Source organism: Adiantum capillus-veneris, chromosome 11, assembly GCF_014529385.1.
Source record: "Adiantum capillus-veneris isolate H3 chromosome 11, ASM1452938v2, whole genome shotgun sequence".
NCBI lineage: Eukaryota > Viridiplantae > Streptophyta > Polypodiopsida > Polypodiales > Pteridaceae > Adiantum > Adiantum capillus-veneris.
The window spans coordinates 107679135-107687585 of NC_140941.1; the positions used below are offsets into that span (position 1 = coordinate 107679135).

At 42.9% G+C, this 8451-nt stretch overlaps 1 pseudogene; it reads left to right on the forward strand.

Moving 5' to 3' along the window:
* Window positions 1-6923: 6923 nt before the first annotated feature.
* LOC147447801 (uncharacterized) lies at window positions 6924-7748 on the forward strand (annotated as a pseudogene).
* Window positions 7749-8451: the final 703 nt, after the last annotated feature.

The following is an 8451-nucleotide window of genomic DNA, read 5'->3' on the forward strand; positions in this document are numbered from 1 at the left end:
AGAGAACTTGACAACAATTGAGGACCGGATTTATGTGGAGCCAATCCCCCCTCCAATAGGCTTTTGTATTATAGATTCTCCCATCAAGAGAGACTTGGTACAATACAATCTTTGTGTTTCGTGTGACCTACTTGAGGGAAGCTTCATGCATCACGACCATAACATAGAATTTTTAGAAAGCATTAACCATCCCCGACCTCAGTCCCAAGGCCTCAAACACCTTCAAAGGTGAAGAGAGCTAGCGGGGAATGAGGTTAGGGAAGAGGAAGAAGAAACATTCATAGGAGAAAGAAGTAGTTCCTCACTTATCTTCACTCTTCTTGCTTAGCATACATAATAGCATAGTAATGAAGATGGAGAATATGGAAAGCTTAAGCATGGAGCATGGCTCTTGGTTGGATTTCCATTCCATAGCCAAGAGTGTTGGTGTAGGCTCTCAGCTTGAAAAGGAGATGGAGCTCTTGCACTTAGCACTTCACACAATGAGAGAGTGTGCGTGGGGGAGAGGGGAGAGTATACCCCCCAAGCTAGCCCCCTCCTTGCTTTGGTCAACCCCCTCTTCTAGCTCAAGATGGAAGCTCATTGGACCCCTACAAGACTGGCCAATCACATGCAGAGTGCATATCAAGCAAGCATGCTAGCCTTGGGACAAGTGTCCCCCTTTCCCCTTTGAGAGAGAAGACTTGATAAATGCATAAACAATTAATTTAATTAACTAAATTATCATTGGACCCCTTGGGAGGCCAACCAATAGGCTTTGCCTAAACTAATGGTACATAATGGTAGGTTCTCTATTATATTCATTTAGTGGCTAGATTCCTTCAGCTCAATAACGACTTCCTCCATGGGTGGCGATATTCTGCATCAACCAAAAGATTCTCTATTCGATACGAATCAAACCCAAACCCTTTAGGGGTTCAATCTTGCAATCGACGATCCACACCAAGAGAGCCTGTAATGGAAATGGAATATAAACTTTGAGAATAGCGGAATTCAGAGAATTAGAGTGAGCATTTTTGTGAGACTACTTTGAGAACATAGAGGGTGAACTTAATTGGCGGTAGCAACATAACCATGATATTTAATTAATTTGGCATGAACAATATTTTTGCAAGAGAGAGAATTTAGAGAACTTGACAACAATTGAGGACCGGATTTATGTGGAGCTGATCCCCCCTCCAATAGGCTTTTGTATTATAGATTCTCCCATCAAGAGAGACTTGGTACAATACAATCTTTGTGTTTCGTGTGACCTACTTGAGGGAAGCTTCATGCATCACGACCATAACATAGAATTTGTAGAAAGCACTTACCAACCCTGACCTCAGTCCCAAGGCGTCAAACACCTTCAAAGGTGAAGAGAGCTAGCGGGGAATGAGGGTAGGGAAGAGGAAGAAGAAACATTTATAGGAGAAAGAAGTAGTTCCTCACTTATCTTCACTCTTCTTGCTTAGCATACATAATAGCATAGTAATGAAGATGGAGAATGGCAAGCTTAAGCATTGGAGCATGGCTCTTGGTTGGATTTTCATTCCATAGCGAAGAGTGTTGGTGTAGTTCTTGCACTTTGCACTTCAACAACATATTAGTGAATTTGGGAATTTCCCAATTCCCACTTTTAAAACAAAGGCTTTGATTTTAAAAAACAATGTTAGATTTGTTCATATAGAAAAATCTTCAAGACATTGGTGATTCCCAAATTGGCTCTAAAGTCTCAAACTCTCTAATATGGTGTTCTTCACACAATGAGAGAGAGAGAGAGAGAGAGAGAGAGGGAGAGTGGGGGAGAGTATACCCCCCACCCTTGCTTTGGTCGACCCCCTCTTCTAGCTCAAGATGGAAGCTCATTGGACCCCTACAAGCCTGGCCAATCACATGCAGATTGCATATCAAGCAAGCATGCTAGCCTTGGGACAAGTGTCCCCCTTTCCCCTTTGAGAGAGAGGACTTGATAAATGCATAAACAATTAATTTAATTATCTAAATTATCATTGGACTCTTGGGAGGCCAACCAATAGGTTTTAGGCACACCATGAGGGCAACATGAAGAGGAGCTTGACAAGTGCCCTAGTTGCTTTCTTTATACCAAGCTTGCCTTGTGTAAGGGTTCTCTCTCTAGCTCCTACACTGAGGACTAGCCCCCTCATGAGTAGGGATGTGCTTTGACTTTTGAAAACCTTAGCCCCTCAAGCACCTTAGTCATGGAGAACCTTACTCATTAAGCACCTCAATCACCTTAAGCACCTTAGTCAGGCGCAAGCATGACAAGCACCTCAAGCTTGGGCTAGGCTCCCACCTCAAGCACAACCCTAGCTTGCCTAAGGTAAAAGTACTTTTAACATTGACCATTGGAGGTCTTTAATGAAGCTAACCCTAAGGTCTTTAAGCTCCATTAGCTAGCCTTTCTCTTTGACAAATCATCTCTCATTTGGACCTCTTTAACCTTGGCCCCGTGTTGAGATAGATCCATAAGCACATGTCTATATTCTAACCCTTGTTCCCGTTTATTCTCCCACATTAAATAATCAGTTTAATATGAAAAAATCATTTGGGTTGATTAGATATTAGAGATTATGATAGAGCCACACTGCCTCGTTTCTCTCTCGATGCACTTTAGCTTTAAGAAAAAAGAAATTTTTGTTTGCTCCCCCATCGTCCATCTTTTGCAACACTCTCACACCCTAGTTTGCCTCCGTCGACATGGCCTCTTGCTTCTTCCCTGTCTGCCTCTTGCTTTGTCCTCGCCTTCTTGCCTCTCGCGACACCTTACTCATCGCATCTGGAAAGATTCACATGTTCTTTTCTTTTTCCAAAATCGGCCACACATACTTGAATTATATTTTAGTAGAGATCCATTGTTTGAGGTCTCCCTCACATCATTATTTAAATGAGCAAATTCTATACATACATTGTTTATCTCAAGGACGCTATTCCATAGGAGAACTTTTTGAGTCTTATTCGTCATGATTATTTTGTAGTGAAGAAAACTTGTTTATTGCAAACATTTTGCTACTCTAATGGAAACATTTTTGAACCTTAGTCTTCACGATGGTGATGACAACTTTTTTTTTTTTTAATAGCAAAACTCACAATTGTGAGTAAATTATATTTATCAACCCAAATAATTACAAGGTCTTATCATGCTCGTGTTGAGCCATGATGTCATCCAGGGACCATAATTACATCGGCTATGAGGGCAACCATCCCACCCAACTCGCCCCCTTATCCTTGATACGTAGGGTCCCTTATCATGTTCTTTTGAGATCTTTTAATTACCGATAGCCAATATTTTCCCCCGTCCTAGGCATGCCGTTTGCTATCAACAAGGCACAAGTAGTCCTAGACCAATCCTCCGAGTGTTTCTTGCGTCCGAGCATCCATATTAGCACTTTGCTTTCTTGTATAATTTCTACAAAGCTTGCCACCTCAAGACCTCCTTCAGACACACGGCGGTTCCTTGTCTGCCATACATTATGTAAGAAGACGTACCTAACGATTTGACTGCTGATGAGGATGGCAGGACCACCTGAATTCTTCCCTCCAAGGAAAAGATCAGTCTTGTAAAAACCAATTTTCCATGTTCTTTGGACCCACTTACATATTTTCCCTGCGAGGTCTTTGATAGTTGGGCAATCCATGAAGAGGTGAGCCAGATCTTCACTAGCCAACCTGCATCCCAAGCATTGATCTGACCCAATCCCTCTTTCCTGAATCTTCACCCCCATCACTAGAGCACCCCAAATTACCTTCCACAAAAATACCTTCATGTGTTGCGGAACTTTTGGCTTCCAGATATTCTCCATTACTTGCTCCCACCTTTCCTCCGGCCATTGTTTTTTCCACATCTTGTTAAGGAGGCTAGACCAATTCTTCTTATGCATCATTGTCTGGTAAATGTCTTTAGGATAGGGTTTCCAAAAGAGTCTGCTTTCGGGCCATTTCCAAACATTCCAGTCAAACTCCGAATCACAGATAGGCATCACTATATTTTCAAGCTCTTTCCTCACTTTGTGGACCAGCAAGACCTCCAAGCTATTAGCTGGTACTGGGTAACTAGAAGGTCAATGGTTTTCCAACTCTTGTTGTCACTGTCCCAAAAGTGCCCCAGTCGATTCAGACCCTTATTATTCAGCTTCCTGGTTGTCTCTATCCAATAGGGAATTTGTGGCAAATCTACAACTTTGGAAAGCTAGGGAGACCAATGCAAAATGGAGTTCTTGAAGTATCTGGTTTTTTCCTCCGACACTTTAAGACTCCTGCTGTTCTATTGCATTTTCTTACCAATTCTCTTGTGCTGTCCCCCAGTCTTAGGGTAGTCCACATCAGGGCTAACAGCTTGTCATGAACCTCCACCCCTCTCCACTTTCCCCCTTTCGAGCCAAGTTTAGTTGCTTCTATCATATCTTTGATCATGACAGTCCAAACTTGATCCTGTTTCGCCAAGGAAACAACAAATTTGGTGCAACAAGCTTCTGCATGGTCCAAAGGGTTAAGAATTTCGAGGCCTCCTTGATTCATCGATCGAGCAACTGATTCCCAACGGGCCCATTGCCATGGCCTGGAGGATTTCGTGTTGTTTTTCCATAAAACCCTTTTCACTGGTATTAAGAACTCTTTCCATTGACACTTAGCCATCTTGAGAATCGGGCTAGTGAAGGCAATATAAGGAATCATAAAGGCATTTATCACTTTTATCCGACTTGGGAATGGAACAAGAGCATACTCTCACCTACTCATTTTTGTTTAGATTTTTTCAAGAACCCACTCAAATCTTTGCTTGTGAGTTACGTCCATCCCCAAGGGGGCTCCCAGATGTCTGAACATATTTCCTTTTGTGACAATCTCCCTCGACCAGTCAGAAGGGTCAAATGAGTCATTTTTCGATAGGGAGATCAGCCTTGACTTCTCTATATTACACTGGGACCCCGAAGCTACTGAGAATATTTGTACAATCTCCAGAGCTTTCCTGATGACCTGGGGGCACGCCTTCAAGAAGAGGAAAGAATCGTCTGCAAAAAGTTTTGCTAGGAGTTGGCTATTTCTTGGCAAAGCCAAGCCTTGCAACTCCCCTCGTTCCGCACTAGCTTCGAGCTTTGTGATAGCCCACAACTCTATTGTTGAATAGGAGCTCTGACTGGCTTCCAGCTCCCAGTACACTTACCAGACGACAAAGGCGCGGCCCAAAGCCCAGAGCTTCCATGACGGCTTCTATGATTCTGATGACAACTTGTTAGATGAAAGTTTCTTACCTCTTATTTACATTACAAATTTATATATTCAATTCTTCAATTTTCAGCCACACTAATGAGTAGGTTTATGCATAGCCTTGGTATCGAAGATTGGATAGGTCATGGTCTAAGGAAAACAAGGTGCAATATACCATGCATCGTATTTGCATCTCTTATGGGTCATCCAAACATAGCAATGGTATCCTAGCCATGTACAAATTTGAACTATGCTCCCCTACACTGTTGGGGCAAGTTTTGCAACCTATTAACAATGTCATGATGTTTGTAAGCCTCAGAAGCAATGTCTCTACCATGAGTCATAAGAGTATCTTCCATAAGCCATTTAAGATAGCAAAGGTATCCTAGCCATGTGAAAAAGTAATATATGTTCCTCTACATTGGGCAAGTAGGAAGTACCGGCTCGAGAAAAATGTTTTAAAAAAAAAAATCTCAATTTATACCTCTGGCAGTGAAGAACAAGGCAGTGACGATGGTGCGCAACAGTTGATGTGAGGCTAGAGGCAACATACCAAGAAGGTACGAGGTAACGAGACTCGAGGGTGCCAGCCTTGGCATAAGGGGAGGAATCTTCCCAATATAAGGGCAAGTTTTGAAAGTTGAAAGTAGGATGTCTGGTGAATTACACAATGGTACATACTACCTACTGGCAACTAGAATTAAAATCAATCAAAGCGAATATCCCCTCCCCCCTCTTTCACGTGCGTCGATTTTTCCCAGCTTCTCCTTCCACCTCCTTGGCTTCGATCAGCCTTCCCTCTCCCGCCCTGCACCTGCATGATCTATGTACCCCATCTTCCTCTCCTGCCCTTGTCTCCTCCCCATCCCCCTCTCTGCTTCTTCAGCTAAGACGCTTGTCCATCTGCCTCTCTTCCTCCCTCCTCCCACTTGCCACAGTCCACCCTCTCATCAAGAAAATCCCTCTCTCTCTCTCTCACACACACACACACAACTCATCAAATGGAGAGAAGGATCAAGACGGCTGCTGCTCATCACAGGCTGAACCGGAGCATGTTGGTTGGAGGAAGTGACCCGTGGGACTAGTAGAGAGAGAAAGAGCGATGTGATACTGTGTTAGGGAAAGATCCTTCCATGCAACCTTAACGTGTATGTGTGTGTGTGTGTGTGTGTGTGTGGGGGGGGGCGCGCGCGCGAGAGAGAGAGAGAGAGAGAGAGAGAGAGCAAGCAACCTTACCCACACACGTCGCCTTTTGTATGCGCATGGTGGGCATCATTTTCAGCTAATGCAGTTGTTACGAGCGCATCTCTTCAAATTCTCATTTATTTTCTTTTTTTCCTAATCGTAGGGATATACTGGTGAATTTTAAAAGTATGTGGTATATGGCTAGGCACAGCAAAGGATGCATTGGTATCATCGTGTTATGCTCACCAATTCTAAATTTAGGAGAGTGCAAACGTGGTTTAGAAGGTTTATGCCCACGCAGAAACTCGACAACGCAGGGCCAATCGGCGGCCCGTTGCACGCATGCATTCCAATTACGCACTACTCCTTGTCGATTCTATAAATAACGCACCTCTTGCCACCATTTCTCTCAGCCCGCACTAGGAACTTGTGAGAGATGGCATCTGTTGTGCTTAGCAGTTGCATCCTCTGAAGGTCAAGCAACACAGTTGTACAAGAGTGCTCAAAGTCTTGGCCCATGTCATTGCTTGAGCATGATTCAGAGAAAGGGAATCGCTCTACATGGTTTGAAAGCAACAAAAAGGGATCTTGAAGGTTGGAAGATCATTTCTTTGAAGATTTATTGGGGCCAACAATATATTCATCTAGAGGGATTTTCTTACTCAAAAGTATACATATGCGGCGAGCGATATGAAGAGAAAGACAATGTGGTGATCACTTTAAGCAGAAATACTAATTTAGGACATCAAAATAAAGCAAGGGGTGTATGCAAGATCACAGGTTTGTTGTCACATGAGCATAACAGGGGCATTGAGTTGTTCTTGATTGGGGAGTTTATAAATGGAGGCAATGGAATAGATGCTCTTCAATTTGATAAGGTCACTGGAATGAGAGTGATCAGTGATGTGGATTTTTCTCGCAAAAAGAAGTGTCTTTTACCAACATATGCCATACTACACAAGTGCTTCTTTCTACCCTTGCGCAATACCCAGAACAAGGTGATATATAAAATGAGCGACACCATTTTTCAAACTTGGTTGCTACAACCTGGCAAGGTTGGATATGCATGGCCATGGGTGGAAATAGAAGATGTAGTATTGGTTGTAAGCAGCTCCTCCATGTCTACCCCATCTTTCAAGGTTGCTGTCGTGTTCAATATAAATACATAACAAAAAGCAGTCAAGCTAGGGTTTTTGAGGAGAGATCTAACCACAGATTATTGGAATGTTCAAGGAGAAAACAAGTGGCAGGATTTGGAAGCATGTTTGGAGGTGCTCCATGGATGGTCTCCAATTCAAAATGCCAATGATGCAAGTGTCATGCCTACTTGTTTTAAGAAAGGAATAAGAAATTCTTGATAGGGTCACTCATTGGAGTGCTCACTTTTTCAACCTTTAAAGACTTTGTCACTTTAGAAACCTCAGTTCATCGAGTGATTTTGTAGATAGCAAGTGGATACTCATTTTGGTGAAAGCGGCCCACATTTTTCCTGATTTGTTTATCTTGTGTTATGGTTATAATGGGGAGCCATTTCTTGAGCATAAAATTAAGTAGCCATACTTATCGCTTTGGTGTCACATGAGGCTTTTGATTTTACTATAGCACCAAAATTCCATGTGTAATATACCATTCCCTCTCTCTCTCTCTCTCTCTCTCTCTCTCTCTCTCTCTCTCTCTCTCTCGCGGAGAGAGAGAGAGAGAGAGAGCTCCAATTACGCGAGAGAGAGAGAGAGAGAGAGAGAGAGAGAGAGAGAGCTCCAATTACGCGAGAGAGAGAGACAGAGAGAGAGAGAGAGAGAGAGAGAGCTCCAATGACGTGAGAGAGAGAGAGAGAGAGAGCTCCAATTACGCGAGAGAGAGAGAGAGAGAGAGAGAGAGAGAGAGAGAGAGAGAGAGAGCTCCAATTACACGTAATTGGAGACACACACACACACACACACACACACACACACACACACACAGAGATTTGTGCTCACCTACAAGTAGAAAAGATTTGAAGCTATGAAAAGTGGACAAAGAAGAGATATATATGTCATTATTTCTTGTGGTAATTATTTAGAA